The following is a 23,354-nucleotide window of genomic DNA, read 5'->3' on the forward strand; positions in this document are numbered from 1 at the left end:
CCTCCTTGAGCGACGTCGCTCATTTTATCGTTAAGTGTGTATGCCGCCAGCGACGACCGATGCGCGGCCCCGCGGGTCGGCAACGATCGTCGCTGTCGGTAGGGCATGCATGAAGGATGTGGACTGTCGTCCACGACCTTCATGCAGGGCTGGCGGGGGCGTGACGTCACTGAGCGATATGAGCGGTCATATCGCTCAGTGCGTACAGGCGGCCGCCGACCGGCCGGCCCGGGAGGGGGAAACGTTAGACGATGTCGCTCACAGAGCGACATCGTCTAATGTGTATGGGCCTTTAACTGTATTTTAATATGCAGTTTAGTAAAAGAAATAAAACACTCTCCGGTCAATATCACTTTACTTATATGTATGTATTCGTAAAGATCCTCACTTTGTATACTGTCTATTCGGCTAAGTAGTAGCTGTCAGCGACTTCAGACCATCTGGTTGTGATACCTTATTTCTTGTTTATTTTTTTTAATTAGCATACAGACTTCATCAGACTCTCATCTAATTCTAATTTAAATGTGTTTGGAACAAGATAAGAAAATTGTGTCTAAAGCGCTTTTCATTTGTATAGAGAGAGTGAAAATGTGTCTCATAGTGCTGCTGTCTGGGTAGGTGAATGCCGCGGAATACATTGCGGACAGTCACTTATGTTTGCCTTTTTATATGGAGTTATGGAGATTTTTACAGACAGGATTAGTGGCATTTATTTTCTACAAAAGTAATGGACATTATTTTCTAATTTAAAGGGTATGATAATTAACTTGTCACGATTACCCTTATTAAGCTATTAAGATTTAAAAATATATTGGTAATTGTTTTAGTTTCCGATCCAAACATTTGCGTCTTAGAGCATCAGACAAGTTACTTATTGTGTCAGTCTTTAGAACCAGCATGTTTTCTTGGTGCCCTATCATTTATTTTCAACTTTGTTAAAGTACATTAAATGTATGTGTATAAATTATTCATTTATTACTCTCCTAAACTAATGGTGTAGAGTGCTTATTTGAATAGTGTACGTATATTGCAGCTTCAGAATACGGACTAGGGAATAATACCTAAATGCCCGTGGAGGGTTCTTCTTGATGTAATCTGGTGTGATGTTGGATCAGGGCAATTTATGGCCTGCAGCTGTGGACCTGTCATATCCACCTAGTGCTGGTGGACCTACATGCCTCCCTCCGGAGTAGATGGAATAGAATCATGAGCTCTGTGGATGGCATTCTGTCATTCTCCCCACATCCCGTCACATTTGTGGGACCAGTGAGCATAGCCATTTGCACCTTTCCAGCAAATCAGCAAGCCTTTGTTTCACACTAGGTATATTCATGTGTAGTTCCACAGATCCACAGGTAGTAAACCTAGAAATGTAAATAAAATAAGCAATTTACAAATAAACAAAATATAGTCCCCAAAGGGACGCAATCATTTTATAAGAGATATATTAGAAATCACTGGCGTATGACTTTCTGTGTATTGCCTTTGACTTTATGCACATCTTTAGGGGCTGTTTTCCAGCATTGCTGCATATGCTGCTCTATAACAATGAGAGCGTGGCATTTCATGTGGTTTTATAACTGCAGTCATGTGATCGTCAGCTAGGTACCAGGTTCAAATGTGCTTAGCCCTATGAAAGCCATTTTTTGTATACAGGAGAGAGTTCCTGCACCTGTCTCCTGAACTGTCTGTTTTCCCATGCTTTCATTTCTCCTCTTTCCTTATTTGGATTTATCCCATACCAAGCGACCTATTGGTTCTACTTTGTCACCAGCCTACAACTCTCAGAACCCATTTTTTTTCTCTACCTCCCCATGTTTAATAAGTATGCAGACGCATCGAGAGAGGGGGGAGCTGGGTACTAATTATCTGGGCCTGGAACAGCCACTGACGGTGACAAATTGTAGCGCACTGCAACACTTCCCGTTACTGCACCTTGTTTTTTCCATTCTTTTATTTCTGGAGGGGGTGTAGTCATGCTTTTTGAATTTGGCCAAACACCCTTCAGTACCCAGGCCCCACAGTTTTCTCAATGGTGCTGATGGTATGGTTTGGGTCTGCATCTGTTGCCTGGTGCCACTAATTAGCATGACATCACACCCATTTCTCTGACGTCCTAAGTGGATGCTGGGGACTCCGTCAGGACCATGGGGAATAGCGGCTCCGCAGGAGACAGGGCACAAAAGTAAAAGCTTTAGGATCAGGTGGTGTGCACTGGCTCCTCCCCCTATGACCCTGCTCCAAGCCTCAGTTAGGTTTTTGTGCCCGGCCGAGAAGGGTGCAATCTAGGTGGCTCTCCTAAAGAGCTGCTTAGAGTAAAAGTTTTATTAGGTTTTTTATTTTCAGTGAGTCCTGCTGGCAACAGGCTCACTGCAACGAGGGACTTAGGGGAGAAGAAGTGAACTCACCTGCGTGCAGGATGGATTGGCTTCTTAGGCTACTGGACACTAGCTCCAGAGGGACGATCACAGGTACAGCCTGGATGGGTCACCGGAGCCGCGCCGCCGACCCCCTTGCAGATGCTGAAGAGAGAAGAGGTCCAGAAATCGGCGGCTGAAGACTTCTCAGTCTTCATGAGGTAGCGCACAGCACTGCAGCTGTGCGCCATTGCTCTCAGCACACTTCACACCAACGGTCACTGAGGGTGCAGGGCGCTGGGGGGGGCGCCCTGGGCAGCAATGAAAGTACCTATACTGGCTAAAAATACATCACATATAGCCTCTGGGGCTATATGGATGTATTTAACCCCTGCCAGGTTGTCAGAAAAACGGGAGAAGAAGCCCGCCGAAAAGGGGGCGGGGCCTATTCTCCTCAGCACACAGCGCCATTTTCCCTCACAGAACTGCTGGAGGGAAGGCTCCCAGGCTCTCCCCTGCACTGCACTACAGAAACAGGGTTAAAACAGAGAGGGGGGGCACTTATTTGGCGATATGATTATATATTAAGATGCTATAAGGGAAAACACTTATATAAAGGTTGTCCCTGTATAATTATAGCGTTTTGGTGTGTGCTGGCAAACTCTCCCTCTGTCTCCCCAAAGGGCTAGTGGGGTCCTGTCCTCTATCAGAGCATTCCCTGTGTGTGTGCTGTGTGTCGGTACGTGTGTGTCGACATGTATGAGGACGATGTTGGTGAGGAGGCGGAGCAATTGCCTGTAATGGTGATGTCACTCTCTAGGGAGTCGGCACCGGAATGGATGGCTTATTTAGGGAATTACGTGATAATGTCAACACGCTGCAAGGTCGGTTGACGACATGAGACGGCCGGCAAACAAATTAGTACCTGTCCAGGCGTCTCAAACACTGTCAGGGGCTTTAAAACGCCCATTTACCTCAGTCGGTCGACACAGACACGGACACTGACTCCAGTGTCGACGGTGAAGAAACAAACGTATTTTCCTTTAGGGCCACACGTTACATGTTAAGGGCAATGAAGGAGGTGTTACATATTTCTGATACTACAAGTACCACAAAAAAGGGTATTATGTGGGGTGTGAAAAAACTACCTGTAGTTTTTCCTGAATCAGATAAATTAAATGAAGGCGCTCACACGCTTATCACAAGTGGCGTTACCGTCTCCAGATACGGCCGCCCTCAAGGAGCCAGCTGATAGGAGGCTGGAAAATATCCTAAAAAGTATATACACACATACTGGTGTTATACTGCGACCAGCGATCGCCTCAGCCTGGATGTGCAGCGCTGGGGTGGCTTAGTCGGATTCCCTGACTGAAAATATTGATACCCTTGACAGGGACAGTATTTTATTGACTATAGAGCATTTAAAGGATGCATTTCTATATATGCGAGATGCACAGAGGGATATTTGCGCTCTGGCATCAAGAGTAAGTGCGATGTCCATATCTGCCAGAAGATGTTTATGGACACGACAGTGGTCAGGTGATGCAGATTCCAAACGGCACATGGAAGTATTGCCGTATAAAGGGGAGGAGTTATTTGGGGTCGGTCCATCGGACCTGGTGGCCACGGCAACAGCTGGAAAATCCACCTTTTTTACCCCAAGTCACATCTCAGCAGAAAAAGACACCGTCTTTTCAGCCTCAGTCCTTTCGTCCCCATAAGGGCAAGCGGGCAAAAGGCCAGTCATATCTGCCCAGGGATAGAGGAAAGGGAAGAAGACTGCAGCAGGCAGCCCATTCCCAGGAACAGAAGCCCTCCACCGTTTCTACCAAGTCCTCAGCATGACGCTGGGGCCGTACAAGCGGACTCAGGTGCGGTGGGGGGTCGTCTCAAGAGTTTCAGCACGCAGTGGGCTCACTCGCAAGTGGACCCCTGGAGCCTACAAGTAGTATCCCAGGGGTACAGATTGGAAATTCGAGACGTCTCCCCCTCGCAGGTTCCTGAAGTCTGCTTTACCAACGTCTCCCTCCGACAGGGAGGCAGTATTGGAAACAATTCACAAGCTGTATTCCCAGCAGGTGATAATCAAAGTACCCCTCCTACAACAAGGAAAGGGGTATTATTCCACACTATATTGTGGTACTGAAGCCAGACGGCTCGGTGAGACCTATTCTAAATCTGAAATATTTGAACACTTACATACAAAGGTTCAAATCAAGATGGAGTCACTCAGAGCAGTGATAGCGAACCAGGAAGAAGGGGACTATATGGTGTCCCTGGACATCAGGGATGCTTACCTCCATGTCCCAATTTGCCCTTCTCACCAAGGGTACCTCAGGTTCGTGGTACAAAACTGTCACTATCAGTTTCAGACGCTGCCGTTTGGATTGTCCACGGCACCCCGGGTCTTTACCAAGGTAATGACCGAAATGATGATTCTTCTTCAAAGAAAATGGACGATCTCCTGATAAGGGCAAGGTCCAGAGAACAGTTGGAGGTCGGAGTAGCACTATCTCAAGTAGTTCTACGACAGCACGGGTGGATTCTAAATATTCCAAAATCGCAGCTGTTTCCGACGACACGTCTGCTGTTCCTAGGGATGATTCTGGACACAGTCCAGAAAAGGGTGTTTCTCCCGGAGAAGAAAGCCAGGGAGTTATCCGAGCTTGTCAGGAACCTCCTAAAACCAGGAAAAGTGTCAGTGCATCATTGCGCAAGGGTCCTGGGAAAAATGGTAGCTTCTTACGAAGCGATTCCATTCGGCAGATTTCACGCAAGAACTTTTCAGTGGGATCTGCTGGAAAAATGGTCCGGATCGCATTTTCAGATGCATCAGCGGATAACCCTGTCTCCAAGGACAAGGGTGTTTCTTCTGCGGTGGCTGCAGAGTGCTCATCTATTAAAGGGCCGCAGATTCGGCATTCAGGACTGGGTCCTGGTGACCACGGATGCCAGCCTGAGAGGCTGGGGAGCAGTCACACAGGGAAAAAATTTCCAGGGAGTGTGATATAGTCTGGAGACTTCTCTCCACATAAATATACTGGAGCTAAGGGCAATTTACAATGCTCTAAGCTTAGCAAGACCTCTGCTTCAAGGTCAGCCGGTATTGATCCAGTGGGACAACATCACGGCAGTCGCCCACGTAAACAGACAGGGTGGCACAAGAAGCAGGAGGGCAATGGCAGAAACTGCAAGGATTCTTCGCTGGGCGGAAAATCATGTGATAACACTGTCAGCAGTGTTCATTCCGGGAGTGGAAAACTGGGAAGCAGACTTCCTCAGCAGGCACGATCTCCACCCGGGAGAGTGGGGACTTCATCGGGAAGTCTTCCACATGATTGTGAACCGTTGGGAAAGACCAAAGGTGGACATGATGGCGTCCCGCCTGAACAAAAAACTGGACAGGTATTGCGCCAGGTCAAGAGACCCTCAGGCAATAGCTGTGGACGTTCTGGTAACACCGTGGGTGTACCAGTCGGTGTATGTGTTCCCTCATCTGCTTCTCATACCCAAGGTACTGAGAATTATAAGACGTAGAGGAGTAAGAACTATACTCGTGGCTCCGGATTGGCCAAGAAGGACTTGGTACCCGGAACTTCAAGAAATGCTCACAGAGGACTCATGGCCTCTGCCGCTAAGAAGGGACTTGCTTCAGCAAGTACCATGTCTGTTCCAAGACTTACCGCGGCTGCGTTTGACGGCATGGCGGTGGAACGCCGGATCCTAAGGGAAAAAGGCATTCCGGAAGAGGTCATTCCTACCCTGGTCAAAGCCAGGAAGGAGGTGACCGCACAACATTATCACCACATGTGGCGAAAATATGTTGCGTGGTGTGAGGCCAGGAAGGCCCCACGAAGAAAATTCAACTCGGTCGATTCCTGCATTTCCTGCAAACAGGAGTGTCTATGGGCCTCAAATTGGGGTCCATTAGGGTTCAAATTTCGGCCCTGTCAATTTTCTTCCAGAAAAGATTGGCTTCAGTTCCTGAAGTCCAGAAGTTTGTCAAGGGAGTACTGCATATACAACCCCCTTTTGTGCCTCCAGTGGCACTGTGGGATCTCAACGTAGTTCTGGGATTCCTCAAATCACATTGGTTTAAACCGCTCAAATCTGTGGATTTGAAATATCTCACATGGAAAGTGACCATACTGTTGGCCCTGGCCTCGGCCAGGCGAGTGTCAGAATTGGCGGCTTTGTCTCACAAAGCCCATATCTGATTGTCCATTCGGACAGGGCAGAGCTGCGGACTCGTCCCCAGTTTCTCCCTAAGGTGGTGTCAGCGTTTCACCTGCACCAGCTTATTGTGGTACCTGCGGCTTCTAGGGACTTGGAGGACTCCAAGTTGCTGGATGTTGTCAGGGCCCTGAAAATATAGGTTCCAGGACGGCTGGAGTCAGGAAAACTGACTTGCTGTTATCCTGTAGGCACCCAAAAAACTGGGTGCTCTTGCTTCTAAGCAGACGATTGCTAGTTGGATGTACAATTCAGCTTGCACATTCTGTGGCAGGCCTGCCACAGCCAAAATATGTAAATGCCCATTCCACAAGGAAGGTGGGCTCATCTTGGGCGGCTGCCCGAGGGGTCTCGGCTTTACAACTTTGCCGAGCTGCTACTTGGTCAGGGGCACACCCTGGCAGAGGAGGACCTGGAGTTCTCTCATTCGGTTCTGCAGAGTCATCCGCACTCTCCCGCCCGTTTGGGAGCTTTGGTATAATCCCCATGGTCCTGACGGAGTCCCCAGCATCCACTTAGGACGTCAGAGAAAATAAGAATTTACTTACCGATAATTCTATTTCTCGTAGTCCGTAGTGGATGCTGGGCGCCCATCCCAAGTGCGGATTGTCTGCAATACTTGTACATAGTTATTGTTACAAAAATCGGGTTATTATTGTTGTGAGCCATCTTTTCAGAGGCTCCGCTGTTATCATGCTGTTAACTGGGTTCAGATCACAGGTTGTACAGTGTGATTGGTGTGGCTGGTATGAGTCTTACCCGGGATTCAAAATCCTTCCTTATTGTGTACGCTCGTCCGGGCACAGTATCCTAACTGAGGCTTGGAGGAGGGTCATAGGGGGAGGAGCCAGTGCACACCACCTGATCCTAAAGCTTTTACTTTTGTGCCCTGTCTCCTGCGGAGCCGCTATTCCCCATGGTCCTGACGGAGTCCCCAGCATCCACTACGGACTACGAGAAATAGAATTATCGGTAAGTAAATTCTTATTTTTTAGGGGGTGGGCAGTGGTTTATATTATGCCTGCCAAACATCATTACATTTTATAATCTGCCTCTCTGTGTCATTACTCCCCGGAAGCTCCAGTCGCTTGCATGCTGATTGCAGGATGAAACTGCAGTAACACCCTCACGCTCCTCCCTGACATCACTGTATTACGACAGTGGTTATTAAAAGCTTGAATGAATTTGGTTAATGGGAAGAATACTTCCTGTTCCATACCTGCCGTACTCCATGCATGCTGTCAGTCACCTCTGTAGTGACAGCGACAATAGGAATAGAATAAGAAAGCTGGGATAGTTGTCACACCAGTCCCATTGCATGATTTAGCAATACTGAGAGCCCAGCAATATACCGTATTGACGACATTGCAGTTTGGGTAGGTAAATATGAACATGGGAACTGACGGGGCAAACAAGGTTTTCATTGCAGTACAATGATCCATGATATCCTATGACAGCAATTTGCATATAAGCAAAAACGTAATTCCTCCAGCAATAAAAATGCATTTTCGCAACATCTGGTACAATATTTTATTAAAGGAGCTCCATGAGCCACTTGTTAATTCAGCCATGGCAGCCAATAACAAACTACCGGCCGTGTGCAAGTTTTCAAAACAATATGCCCGATCTAACAAACAAATGAATCATTTTAATGTTTTCAATGTTCTTGAAGGAAATAAATTTACATATTTAATGCTTCATATTTCCCTAATTATGAGAACATTTGTATTACATGTGTTTGAATTGCTGTAAACACACAAAATATTTTCAGTAATATAACCACATCAGTTACCCAGACTGTGATGTTACAATTAAGTGTTTGTATGTTTGTACTCAGTGTTTCTTTATTACCAATTTTCTGATAAAATATTTTTTCATGTATTTTACTATTGAAACTCAAGTGCATGTATTTAGCTGCTCCATTGTGTTTTGTCAGTGCCAAATCAGTAGTGATAATACATAAATATTTTAGGTAGATATATTAAATTCTACATACTGTAGCAAGTGAAACAACATGCAATAAAGGAAGATGCATTGCTAATTTAAATCAAGGGTATTCTGTGGAACTACACATACCAGTAAGACCTGCTACAGTTTTTCTATTAGGCCAGGGGATTCAGTAGATACAATCCTCTTTACAATTGTTTCTAGTCAGTGCATCCAACCAAGTCTCCAGAATTTATTAATAATCCACTAGGGACCATGCTTGCCTACTCTCCCGCCCAAAAATCGTGTGACCCTCCCGGCCCCACGGAAGAGCAAGCAAGTCTCCCGATTCTTGAGGTTGCCCCTGCCCGTCCGCCTACTTAGTGTTTAAAGTGGGCGGTCCGGGCAGTCGATGACGCAATTCTTGCTGAATTGCGTCATCATATCCACGCCCCCTGCAGCACAATGCCGGTGAACGCGGCATTACAGAGTGGTGGGCGTGGCTTAAAGGAGGTGCCTCTGTAACCCCGCCCCCATCCTGCCTCCGCCTGCCCCCATCCCAGCTCCGGACCACCCCCCCCCTCACGTCACAGCCCTCCCCTGCCCCCCTGCTAAGCCGATACAGAGAGAGCAGCCAGGATGTATGCATGTATGCTAGGGGCCGGCTTGGGTTGTGTACAGTCCCCAGAACTAAGGATTAGTGAATTGTTTATATCCTGATTAATAAATTGACACTGAAATAGAATAAGGACAATGGTGTAACTTTATTGTTCAGCTATAAGGTTATTGACAATAGCTTTTAAAGTCAAAAAGGATGAAATGTGAGCAAAACATAGCGTAAAAACAATAATATCTGAAGATGCTGCCTATTAATAAACATGTTAATACTAGAGGGGATATAGATAAAGTCTTCCTTCTTCCCCCATGACCTGGCTGTACTTATATATTATGGGCAGTCTCTATCTTTAATAATTATAAATATATCTTCATCTCCTGTTCATGCCTATAATAAAATCCATAATGTAGGGTTATAATACTCCCCTTTCTCTTACGTCCTAGAGGATGCTGGGGTTCCATTTAGTATCATGGGGTATAGACTGGTACTTTGGGAGCCACTGGCACTTTAAGAGTTTAATAGTGTGGGCTGGCTCCTCCCTCTATGCCCCTCCTACCAGACTCAGTTTAGAAAATGTGCCCGGAGGAGCCGGTCAGAGCTAGGAGAGCTCCTAGGAGTTTTCTAGTTTTATTGTTTTTCTAAGAGTTGTTAGGTACAGGGAGGCTGCTGGCAACAGCTTTCCTGCTTTGGGGGACTTAGGGGGGGAGTAGGAACCAACTCTTGAAGTTAATGGTTCTCTATCTCTGCTGACAGGACACTGAGCTCCTGAAGGTGCTGATCGCAAGCCCACGAGGCGACCGCTCACTCCCGCAGCACGGCCACCACCCTTAACAGAGCCAGAAGAAAGAAGAGTGGTGAGTTCAGCGTCGGCGGACGGTTAGCAGGTCGCCGGCGGTAATGGCGGCACAAGGGTGGGAGCGCAGCTCTGTCAGGCTGCGCTCCATGAAGGCTCAGCAACACATTGATGTAGATGCAGGTGAGGGGCGTCCTCGGCCAGCGCGATCACCCTGACACTGGTAATGTAGCTAACAGGGTCTAATCCCACTGTTAGCACTGAAGACCTCAGACCAGTATAATCTTAGTGTGCGAGAAGCCGCGCGTCATTTCAGGGAGCGGGGCTTCTCCTCAGAGCGTATCCAGCACTCACCAGCGCCATTTTCTCCCTGCAGAACGCTGAGACATGCTGACTCATTACTCCAGTTACTGCGGTACCAGGGTGTTACAGACAGGGGGAGAGTGTAGTTTGTACTATTTAACCTATTAAGGTTATTTAGTCTGTGCCGGACTGTTATCATAATAACTGTTCGCTGGAGCACTGTGTGGCTGGCTCCTTATACTCTGTGACTCTCTGAAGCTACTCTGGGGTAAACTGTGTCTGACATTTTCCTGTATGTGTATATATCCACATTACCATGTCTAAGGGCTCTGTATCCTGTGCTGCAGAGTGTGTATCTTCTCCTGAAGAGTCTATCCCATGTAATCAGGACTGCAATGTGCTTTCCCAACCTGCCGAATCGGAACCGCCATGGGTGGATTCTTTAAGGGGAATGATATCACAGATTTCATCACAGATGTCACATAATGAGAAAGAGACGCAGTTTTTGAGAAAGTCTGTAGAGGGTTTGCAGCATTCAGCTCTTACTTCCTCAAATACCCCACCTACATACCCTAAAAAACGTACACTTGCCCACATAATGCAAGTTGACACTGATACCGACTCTGATACAGGGGACGGTGATGGGGATATGCAGGGGGTAATGCATCCCTTGCTAAGGGGGTGCAGTTGATGATTGAAGCCATTAGGGATGTCTTGCATATTACTGAGAAGGTAACTTTACGGAAAATAAGAAATCCTCCCTCACCTTCCCTGCTTCTAAAGAGCTGCACTCTCTATTTGAAAAATCCTGGGAAACCCCAGAGGAAAAATCTCCAGATCCCTAAACGAATTCTCATAGCATTTCCTTTCCCTGAAGAGGATAGAAAGAAATGGAAAAACCCACCTATAGTAGACGCTTCTGTATCTAGGTTGTCTAAAAAGGTGGTTTTACCTGTCCCTTGTTCAACCGTCCTAAAGGAACCGGCTGACCGCAAGATTGAGACTACGCTCAAATCCCTATACACTGCTACAGGCGTGGCTTTAAGGCCCACTATTGCTTGTGCGTGGATTTCTAAAGCCATAGTAAAGTGGTCAGGCACATTACTAGAGGAGTTACCAAAAATAGAAAGGCTCGCACAGACACCTATAAATTTGTTGTAATCTGATTTATATTATGCATATGTCTTTTCCCCTTTCTTTTATGTATATTACATTATATCTTTATAGGGGAGGTGCTCCTGGAATAGAATGAAATGCATTAAAAACCCAAAGAAGAAAAGTATTCCCTATCGTGGGCACTCTCAGACATTTATGCTTCTTTAATTACTCAAAGTCAAATATCACCGGACATTTGACCACTGATTATAAACTGATATATATAAAATATAACTTTTATTCTTACATTAAAAAACTATCGTTTCGCATTTTAGCTTAGTCATAGGGAACCCGAGTTCCGGGTCAGGGAAAGTTAAGTAGCCAGTCTCAGCCTCCTATTGGTCTCCATTTTTTGATTGACATGTTTACCCACCACTCAGCGGTTTTTCATGTGTTTTTTATATTTTCTCAGACCACATCAATTCAATTGTACACAGGGCTTATTTGTGGACACCTTTGTTCTTTTTATTATACCTTCTCATACTTCTCTCATTACTCGTGATGACAAAAATTTCTTTTAACCTTCCTTATTCAGTTATTAACTAATTGTATGAACTCTATAAATATATTTCATGTATTTTCGGTATAACAAAGTGAGTATGTGATGTCCTATTCTCCAGAGATCGGTACTAAAGATTAAATACACCCTAAAACCCTCACATTCTGAATATGTAAATATAATTAAATACAAATATATTTTCTTAAATATATTTTTAACCATGGATTAATTGTTGGTGTATCATATTAGTATATTTATTATTCTTAATACATCCTATTCTGAATTAGTTTCTAGATATCCTTCATTTCTTTACTAATAATCTTCCAGTTGTTGTTTTAGTTACCCCTCATAAGTTACTCAGACCTTTCTTATCCAATTCTGATTGTATATATTTCATAAAGATATTGATCATATATTCTTAAGTGCAACAAAATACTTTTTCTCCAACCAGTGTTACTTAGTTCCATTATCAAGGAACCATTCAAAAAAGTGTATAAATTATATAAACCCTCACATACTGAGGGTGCGAATAATGGTATATTGGTAATTTTCTTACCATAGATATAATTAATAGTGTGCTATGTTTCTATACTCCTTTGTTCTCTATAGGTTAAGTGTAATGAAAATGCAGATCTCTCAAAAAGTGCTCAAAATAATAAAAAACATAATAATGTGCTCAATGTGTAACAATATAAAAGAACAAATTAAGTGTGTGTGAAATTATGATTCTACAGAATATAAATAAGAACATTAGTCACTCAAATTGTTGATTGTTCCAAATTACAAGGGTTATTACTCAAACCTGTTTGTGGTGCCGAAACCGGATGGTTCGGTAAGGCCGATTTTAAACCTAAAGTCATTGAACCCCTACTTAAGGGAATTCAAATTCAAGATGAAGTCTCTGAGAGCGGTGATCTCAGGTCTGGAGGAAGGGGAATTCCTAGTATCCCTGGATATCAAGGATGCGTACCTTCACATTCCGATCTGGCCGCCTCACCAGGCTTATCTCAGATTTGCGCTGCTGGATTGTCACTATCAGTTCATGGCACTGCCGTTTAGCCTCTCCACATCACCAAGAGTGTTTACCAAGGTCATGGCAGAGATGATGCTACTACTCCGCAGGCAAGGAGTGAACATAATTCCATATCTGGATGATCTCCTGATAAAGGCATCTTCCAGGGAGAGGTTGTTGCAGAGTATTGCTCTCTCATCTTGACAACTCCAGGATCATGGGTGGATCCTGAACCTTCCAAAGTCACATTTGGAACTGACAAGGAGACTGCCCTTCCTGGGGATGATACTCGACACGGAAGTGCAGAGGGTGTTCCTACGGGTAGATAAAGCATTGGTGATCCAATCAATGGTACGGGATGTCCTGAAGCCAGCCCGGTTATCGGTTCCTTAGGGCATTCACCTTCTGGGATAGATGGTAGCCTCCTACGAGGCTCTTCCGTATAGAAGATTCCATGAGAGGTCTTTCCAACTGGATCTCCTAGACAAACGGTCCGGATCACATCTTCACATGCACCAGCGGGTACGCCTGTCGCCGAAATCCAGATTTTCTCTCCTCTGGTGGTTGCAAACTTCTCACCTGCTCGAGTGATTCAGAATTGGATCCTTCTAACCACGGATGCAAGTCTCAGAGATTGGGGAGCAGTCACCCAAGGGGAAAACTTCCAAGGAAAGTGGTCAAGTCTGGAATCCATCCTTCCGATAAACATTCTGGAACTAAGGGCCATATACAATGGCCTTCTACAAGCAGCACATCTTCTGCAAGATCAGGCCATTCAGGTTCAGTCGGACAATGTAACGGCAGTGCCCTACATAAACCGACAGGGCGGAACGAAGAGCAGAGCAGCAATGTCAGAGGTAACAAGAATCCTACTCTGGGCAGAAAAGCACGTGGTGGCGCTATCAGCAATCTTCATTCCAGGAGTGGACAACTGGGAAGTGGACTTCCTCAGCAGACACTTTCTCCATCCAGAAGAATGGGGCCTCCACCCGGAGTTGTTCGCAGAGGTGACCAGCCGATGGAGCGTACCTCAGGTAGACATGATGGCCTCTCGCCTCAACAGTAAGCTTCGCAGGTACTGTTCCAGGTCGAGAGACCCAGAGGCAGTGCCGGTGGATGCACTGGTAACTCCGTGGGTGTTCCAGTTAGTGTATGTGTTCCCTCCACTTCCACTCATCCCAAGGGTTCTCAAACTAATAAAAAGAACAGGAGTTCAGGCGATCCTCATTGCTCTGGACTGGCCAAGGAGGGCTTGGTAGGCGGATCTTCTGGAATAACTCCACGGCCATACTACCCTGAATACGCCCGATCTTGTCCAATCTCAGAAGCTAAGCAGGCATGGCTGGTCAGTACTAGGAAGGGGAACCTCCTGAGAATACCAGGTGCAGTGGGCCTTTTTCAAGGAAAAGACTTGTCTTACAATGTTCTATACTCTCACTTCTGGAAAAACCATCTCGGACTATTCATGGTTCTGATTTATGTATAGTACAGATAGTAGAAGTGGCCTCCCTCCCCCCTTCTTTCCCCCTTTTTTTTCCTTCTACCTCAACAACGGCCCACGGCCATACTACCCTGAATACGCCCAATCTTGTCCGATCTCGGAAGCTAAGCAGGCATGGCCTGGTCAGTATTAGGAAGGGAAACCTCCTGAGAATACCAGGTGCAGTGGGCCTTTTTTCCTAAAGGAAACCTCCAACACATCCAACTTATCGTTCTTCTCACTTCTTTGACACTCAAATCTTGAGATTAACATTGTAACTACATTACACTACCAGTCAAACCTATATTTAAGGCATGTACAGTGACCCTTCTGGATACCTTTGATTCCAATAGAACCATATGGCATCCATAATTATTTTTCTGATATTTTCACCTTTTTCAATCATCTTGTACCTCATTTGTTAAAAAGGTTAAACAAGTTTTTACAGCAAACATTAGACACGAGTCTCAAATTCATCTTCCACTTGTTTTTTTATTCAAGAAATAATTAAAGGTTAAGTTTTATTTTCTTTCATTTTCTTTCTATACATACCACATCTATTATAACAAATGAGTGCTCCCAAACAAGGGTTTTTTGTCTTTTCTCTCCTCTCCAGGTGTGAATGTGGGCCTACGCTTGGGCTCCATAAAAGTCCAGATTTCGGCCTTGTCCATTTTCTTCCAGAAACAATTGGCTGCCCTCCCTGAGGTTCAGATGTTCTTGAAAGGAGTTCTGCACATCCAACCACCCTTTGTGCCTCCTACAGCACCTTGGGATCTTAATGTGGTGCTGCAGTTCTTGCAATCGGATTGGTTTGAACCTTTGCAGGAGGTGGACGTCAAGTTTCTTACTTGGAAGGCGGTCACACTGTTGGCATTGGCATCTGCTAGACGTGTGTCAGAATTAGGGGCGTTGTCATGCAAGAGCCCCTATTTGATTTTCCATGAAGATAGGGCTGAGCTCAGAACGCGTCAGCAGTTTCTTCCAAAGGTTGTGTCAGATTTTCATATCAACCAACCTATTGTGGTGCCAGTAGCTACTGACACCTCAATTACCTCGAAGTCCTTGGATGTGGTGAGGGCTTTGAAAATTTATGTGAAGAGAACCTCTCGTCACAGGAAGTCGGACGCTTTATTCGTCCTTTATGATCCCAACAAGGTTGGGTGTCCTGCTTCTAAGCAGATGATTTCTCGTTGGATCAGGTTTACTATCCAGGATGCTTATTCTACGGCAGGCTTGCCGTGTCCAAAATCTGTTAAGGCCTACTCTGCTCCTAAAGTGGTTTCTTCCTGGGTGGCTGCCCGGGGTCTCGGCTTTACAGCTTTGCCGAGCAGCTACTTGGTCTGGGTTGAACACGTTTGCTAAATTCTACAAGTTCGATACTTTGGCCTCTGAGGACCTAAAGTTTGGTCAGTCTGTTCTGCAGGAACCTCAGCGCACTCCCTCCCGTACTGGAAGCTTTGGTACATCCCCATGGTACTAAATGGAACCCCAGCATCCTCTAGGACGTAAGAGAAAATAAGATTTTAATTACCGACTGGTAAATCCTTTTCTCGTAGTCCGTAGAGGATGCTGGGCACCCGCCCAGTGCTTTGTATTCCAGCATTGTTACTTGGTTCAGTATCGTTATTTCAGCCGTTGCTGAATTGTTCCAAGTTGGTTAGTTTGGTTTTCCTTTTTGTTATGTCTGAGCTGGTGTGAATCTCACCACTTTCTGTGTATTTCCTTCTCTCGAAGTATGTCCGTCTCCTCGGGCACAGTTTCTAGACTGAGTCTGGTAGCAGGGGCGTAGAGGGAATGAGCCAGGCCACACTATTAAACTCTTAAAGTGCCAGTAGCTCCCAAAGGACCCGTCTATACCCCATGGTACTAAATGGACCCCCAGCATCCTCTACTGACTACGAGAAAAGGATTTACTGGTAGGTAATTAAAATCCTATTTTCCTTCAGCCTCACACTTATACACATACCCTAAACTCCCCTAGCTATTGTTACAGTAGCATACATTGTATTTACTGTATATGCATTAATATAACATAATTATTTACAATATATATGCAGTAATATAGCGGACAATATCATGGTGGTACACTTTGTAGACTAAAATGTTAGATGTAAACCTGGGTTTGTGGTGAAGAATATTAGTAATTATCTATTTAGAGGAGTACTATAGTAAAAGTAATGTAGTCCCAGAGGAAACACTGATGATGTCTGCATACAGTAGGTATTGTTTGTCAAGCAGATTACTAATCAGTAGTAAATCACACAAAAAAATCACAGGATGCCGGTAAGAAGATTATTGGTTATGCTCCTTCCCCCTTACTCCTTCTCCGATCAGCCCTCTGTCAGTACCTTGTGACCTGTGCAACATTTTCCTGGTACTCACTCTCCCCAGGTACTACAACAAACATTTCAGATCCCAGAGAGAGCTCCGCTGACCATTCAATACAAGAAGAAACTATAGGACAGGTACCTCACCTTTTTTTCTGTATGATCCTGGGGCTCCAGTCTTTTCTTCTTTCCTATCCCTGTATTGTGTGACAGGGAGGTGGGATTAGTGACTCAGCTCTGCTCCCCCTTTCCTCCTGCTCTGATCAAGCTCCCTTTATTGATGAGCCTTCAGCGGCGACAAACAGGAATTGGGAACCGATTCCACAAGCATCTTCCAAGGCACAGGTTCCTCAGGAGATGTTGGGGGGTCATTCTGAGTTGATCGTAGCTGTGCTAAATTTAGTACAGCTACTATCATGTTCCCAGACATGCGGGGGGGATGCCCAGCACAGGGCTAGTCCTCCCCACATGTCTGTCCACCCCCCCCCCACCGCACAAGTACAAAAGCATCGCACAGCGGTGATGCTTTTGTACTTGTTGAGTAACTCCCGGCCAGCGCAGCTCCTGCGGCTGACCAGGAGTTGATTGTTGCTGCCCCTGGTCGCAGCGGCTGCATGTGATGTCACGCAGTCGCTGCGGCCCGCCCCCCGCATGGTCCGGCCATGCCTGCGTTGGCCGGACCACGCCCCCAAAACGGCGGCCAAACACCACCGTGCTGCCCCCTCCCGCCCAGCGACCGCCTCTGCCTGTCAATCAGGCAGAGGAGATCGCTAGAGAATGACGGCCTTCGGCTGCCTGGCATGCGCCGGCGCACTGCGGTGCCGGTGCATGCGCAGTTCTGACCCGATAGCTGCGCTGCGAACAACTGCAGCGAGTGATCAGGTCGGAATGACCCCCGTTATTAGTTTCCCTCACATTTGGGAAAATTTATCAGAGCTTGGAGAGAGATACTGTAAGTGGAGAGAGATGAAGAACTAACAAATCAGCTTTACATTTTACAGGCTGTTTTTGAAATATAACAGGAACTGATTAGTTGTTACTTAATTCTCTTCACTCTCCCTCCGAGCTTTGAAAAATCTCCCCCCATTGTCTCTTTTTTATAACAGTGGGACTCAAGCCATAAGGCTCTGCTTCTAGAAGCACGCACTATTGTAGACTCTTCTGGTGCTTCCCCTCATACTACTCTTCTCTGAACTCCACCAGCTTATAAAGATGTTTACTATCAACACACACATATTTGTATAGTTCTACAACTAGCAGCTCTAATCATATAGGCTACCTGCCTAACCCCCCCTGCCCCCCCCCCCACACACACACACTTATTTTTCAGAATTAATAATCCCCATTTACCCTACTACTACTAATAAATGGTGTTTCCCAAAACCAAAGGTACCGGTGCTGCAAACCTCTGAGTACCATCAGGAAAAAAACACGTATTTTCCTCACAAATAGCAGTTTTAAGCTTGGCCTATTCAGATAGTCTGCGATGGATGTTATTATTAGTGTAGTGTGTCACTAGGATTGGGGTAGGTGTGAAGATTCCAGATACACCACATTTTCAGGTAAAGTGGAGATAAGATCCTATAATATGATTTAGTGTATTTGGTATCCAATGTAATCTGTAGAGGACATTTTAGGAATCTCCATAATAATCTTGGGTTATTGACAAAATATGATTAAAGTTGCAAGTGTGATATATAATTGTATTGGTTGCATTGGGAAGTAGTAAGAATTATACTTCTTGGGGAGGGGGGCAATAAATATGGGTGAAGGGAAAGCTTACTTTATTTCTGTCAAGTAGCAAGCTCCATTATATTCTAGCAATTACTTGTCTACACACAATGAAATGAGCCGCAAGAAGTTGGTTGTGTGCCGTTTACCTCAAACCAATCAAATATTGAACAATATGATATACTTAGTCATCCATGGTCATATCTTATATAAAGCGCACACAGAGTTGATGTTACCATGGTGACAATCTGGTGATACCTTGACAATGGTGTAGGCAGTTGTTATTTTATTGCATAGCTTGTTAACGAGTAAAGAGGTTACTGTATTGTATCTCAATGACAGAAAATTGCATCAAACAACTTCCACCCAGATGCTTCACATACATAATATACATAATGCTTCACCTCACCCTGGCTAGTACTGTATCTCTTTTAGCAAGCTATACCTTAGTTCAATGCAATAAATGTATTGTTGGTACACCTGAAAGGCGTTTACCTATTGAAGACCAGTGAAACACTTTCCAAGCTCTTATTGATAATGCTTAGGGTACCTGATAACAGTCTACCTTATGTACTCTGCTGGCAATATTTGTTATGATATATATTATAGCTTACTATATAACAGAATGTGCAGTTATACAGAAGTAAATATTATTCTGCCCAGTAATTCTATCAGATTCTCTGTAAATTACCCTTTCAGACTACTTTCACACATTTAAATGACAACCTACTTTAAGTTATTCATAGTAACTCACTACCTTCAAATATTTACATTTAATTGCAAACTAATATTAGAGACAGGTGTGCAAAGGTGGAATCTCATGATTACCATTCTTCTATAGTATAATTCTGGCTATGGTTATTTTGTCTCTTTATGACTACTAATCCAGTCTGTCCCATGGTGAGTGCATTGTGTGCAGCATGGCCCTGACAAAATTCCTGTGCAGTAGTAATACCTCCAGCCATTAGAATTCATGGAATAGCCACAACCCAATCATTATTGCAACAGAAACATTGCCACTGTATTCTGTTGACTAATTCACATATGGTGAGTGCTTCTTTTGGATGTTAATCATTATGTAATATCATTATTGTAGTTTCCAAAATACACCAAACTTAAACGTATTCATCCCTATGTTTCATATAAATAACCACACTAATGTCTCTTTATTAAAGCTGTATTTACTATCAGCTGTATATAATGTACTATCGAGACAGAAAATGCATCTAAGACAGAAGGGGAGGTAGAGGTAGAATCATCTTAGATAGCCGACATCAGAAACACACACATTTATGTAAACACTTGCTTTGATAGCGGAATACGCATTTGGTTCCAGTCAAATTTAAAAACAATCTCTCAAGTTAAGCAGCCTTAACCCCAAATTATAAAAGTAAGTCTGTCGGTTATAACACTTTTTTCTTTGCAATGATGGAGGTCGAGGATTATATCTATAGTAAAAGGAGTAGACTAAAGACCTGCAGGTTCCTATATTTAACAAGCTGTGATCCAGTTATAAAAACAAATCTTGCTAAAATACACTCATAAAATCAAATGATATATTCAAGATCAATAAAGTAAGTACCTAACAGCTTCATTACTGAATCAATCAGACGCAGGTAGTTAGTGCTGGCAACGGTCGTAATTATCAGTGGGATTTTGCTCCAGCTTTCATTCTTAGGAAATTGCTACATCCTTGTCAGGCTTTTATGCGCCTTTGCATGGCTATTCCATCATGTCTTTACTGTGCTTGGCCTACGTAATGTGGTTGAGAAAGGGGAGAGGTGTAATTTGTAGCTACCAGAGATCTCATTTCGGCTGCGTCATTATAATTACAGTCATAAACATGTTTGAGATGTATTTTTTAAACACATTTCATCACATACCCATACCTTTTATTTATTCAATAAGTATATAATTAAAAAGTGGTTACACACCTCTTATGTCATCATGTGCATTTGCAGTAGTACAATATTTTAACTTTAGGTGTCCTATAGGTTTTCCCCTCCTTTTCATTTATTAATATGTCCCATATAATAGCTGTAGAGTAGATTTATATCACTCTATAAAGTGATTGTCCTTCCTTTTTGCTGAGAATTATTGAACACCATTAGTAACTGTCATTAATCTGCACATTAATTGTACTTGAATGGAGTTTATTGGATGAATGCATTGGCTTATAAAGCATAACCTTTAACAGGCTAGCTATAGTGTGCAAATTAATGACTCTTGGAACCAATTAAGACGACTCACATTACACAAGTCTGATCAGTTATAGTACTTTTTTTTTTTTTTTACAATTATGGAGGATCATATCTATAGTAAAAGGAATAGAATAAAGACCTGCAGTTTCTTATATTTAGCAAGCAGTGATCCAAATGTTTAAATGTGTAGGAGAATTGAGTTTGGGATACAATGTTGGGGTGATATAGCTACCACCTACCAGACAGTCCCGTTATAAAGTAGAATCACATAATACATTTGAACTACATCTGTGTAAATATTTGGCTTAAGTCACAGGGAGATAGTAAAGCTTGTTTTGCAATCACTTTCCTGGTGATAAATATTCCCTGCTATACAGTTTCTGGACCTTATCAATATTTATGAGCAAGCTTATACACAGTCATGGATGAATTGTGTGCCCGATGTAGTGGAGGAACACAGAATAGTTGTGTAAAATGGTTTTCTTATTTACATATTGCCATATGCCTAGAGCTAAGGATACTGGTATGTACTCACAGACCATGAAAACTCAACATGTGTCATGCTTCTATGTGTTCATACAAATATAGTAAGACCTCTACATAATCTAAACCTCATGATTGATTTCTTTGTACCTTACTTCAACACTCTGGCTACCAATTGTACCGAAATGCTGCATGTTGTCTTTAAAAACTTTTTATTAAATAAAGCACTTTGTTTTCATCACGCATTTTAGTATTACAATTATATTAATAATGAATGATAATATATATTTTTACCATGCTCATTTTATTTAGAAATGTTTTGCCAGCCGACATAACAGAGATTAGCAGGTTGTTTAGAGACTTCAAAAGGAAAGCAAATATGTATGCCAACAGTCAAACAGCAGGGGATTGTACAGCTGAATATTTAGAAAAGACAAACACTGCTATTTAGCATAGGCTTGCTCTTCAGTAAGATGCTGCCGAAGGTTTGTGAAAAGGAAAGAAGTAGGAAACTTCTTTTGGTTTGTTTTATCACTCACTGCCTATTGCTTACTGATTTTAAGACCTTTGTTGCATAATCTCTTATAAAAATCCAATGACCACAAGCCAAACCCCTATCACCCTTGCTGTACCCACCACAGATACTAAATCTGTCAATGTGGCTAAAACCTGTCTTTTAAATGCTAGATCACTAAACTGTTAATGTTAAATGGCACATGTAACCATAGGCGGATCCAGGGGGAGGGGGGGGGGGCACACGGGCCCGTGGTCCCCCTGTCATTTCTGACTTCTTTTTTTCAAAAGGAGAACAGCAGCAGCACTACTGCTATTTCCGTCAGTCAGATTTGATAAAAGAGCCATGCAGGCACTAGGACCCACCGCGCCTCTAACAGCAAGTGTGGTACCCTCAGGTTAGCTCCTTATGGCAATGTGCTTACCAGAAATCCGCTTCGCGATGATACTCCTATTCTCTTCGCGGAGAGGTCTGAAGGTATGAGTAACACACTTTTGAATATGAAAAACAACGTTCATTAATAATGCAGGTGTATTTATTTCAAGAACCAGTGCATGCGATATAGCCTGTACACTAGTACAGTAGGTACTCAGTATAATGCAACAATGACAACTTTAAGCACAAACAAGACACTAATCAATTATCACAACTATGCTTAATTACTGTATAAACATTAGCATCGGGTACCCGAACACACACAACCTGAATAGTGTCCAAATGTTGCTTTTATACCTGTGCACAGGATTTTTGGATTGCAATCCTTGTATAACAACTTGATTTCCATGTAATATGTAGGGACTGGCAAGTATAGTGTAAATGTCACCAATTGCTGTATCTCGGAGGAGCCCCAACAGATCACTATTCAAATTGGAGATCCCAAACTGGAAGTCTGCTGAATTTCCTCTCTGTATGAGGGATAAAGTCTTGTTAATCTCTATTTGTTCTCAGGTGGTGCCCGCAGTGTGGAGGATCACTTCTAAATACTCAATGTATAATCAATGTCAGTTTCACTGAGATAGCAGTGATTTACCTTGTAAGGCAGTGTTCAGTAATTCGTGACCAGAGTCTCTCTCTTATATAGGCTGCCAGCCTTGTAGTTTACGGAGGGGCAGAGGGGGGGCCTTTATATTACTTCACTCTTCTTCAGAGGCTAATTATGAGTCTTTTCACCAGGAATACTTACAAATGGAGACAGATTATCGGATGTAAAAGTGGGTGAAAACCTGGGATCCAGTGATCATCAAGCAGTATGGTTCAGCATTAAGACAGAGACTGACTCGTCCCATACAAAAACAAAGGTGTTGGATTTTAGGAAGGCTGATTTTGTAGGGATGGGAAAATGTGTAAGCGATTCTTTGGCAGAGTGGAGGTACTTGGAAACAGTGCAGGAGAGGTGGGAAACATTCAAATGTGCAATATTGAAGGCAACAGACCTTTGTATCAAAACTGTTAGGAAAAACACAAGGAAAAGGAAGCCAGTGTGGTTTGCAAAAGAAGTAGCAAATATTGTGAGAGCAAAAAAGATGGCTTTTAGGAAATATAAGCAGACACAAAATAATGAAGACAAAAAGATATATCTTGTTAGACAGAAGGAGACAAAGAAGGTAATCAGATGTGCAAAGGCACAAGCTGAGGAGAAAATGGCCCAGTCAGTGGGTAAAGGAGGCAAAACTTTTTTTAGGTATATAAGCGAAAAGAGAAAAACAAAAGGCGGAATTATA

General features: G+C 43.8%; 1 protein-coding gene and 1 pseudogene across 3 annotated transcripts in view; both read left to right on the forward strand.

The window, feature by feature from the left end:
• Nucleotides 1–23,354, forward strand: part of SMYD3 (SET and MYND domain containing 3) — a 1,661,405-nt gene that overhangs the window by 1,220,841 nt on the left and 417,210 nt on the right. The gene's annotated exons all lie outside the window — the stretch shown is intronic.
• Nucleotides 14,449–14,566, forward strand: LOC134912268 (5S ribosomal RNA; annotated as a pseudogene).

This window comes from Pseudophryne corroboree, chromosome 4, assembly GCF_028390025.1.
Source record: "Pseudophryne corroboree isolate aPseCor3 chromosome 4, aPseCor3.hap2, whole genome shotgun sequence".
Taxonomy (NCBI): domain Eukaryota; kingdom Metazoa; phylum Chordata; class Amphibia; order Anura; family Myobatrachidae; genus Pseudophryne; species Pseudophryne corroboree.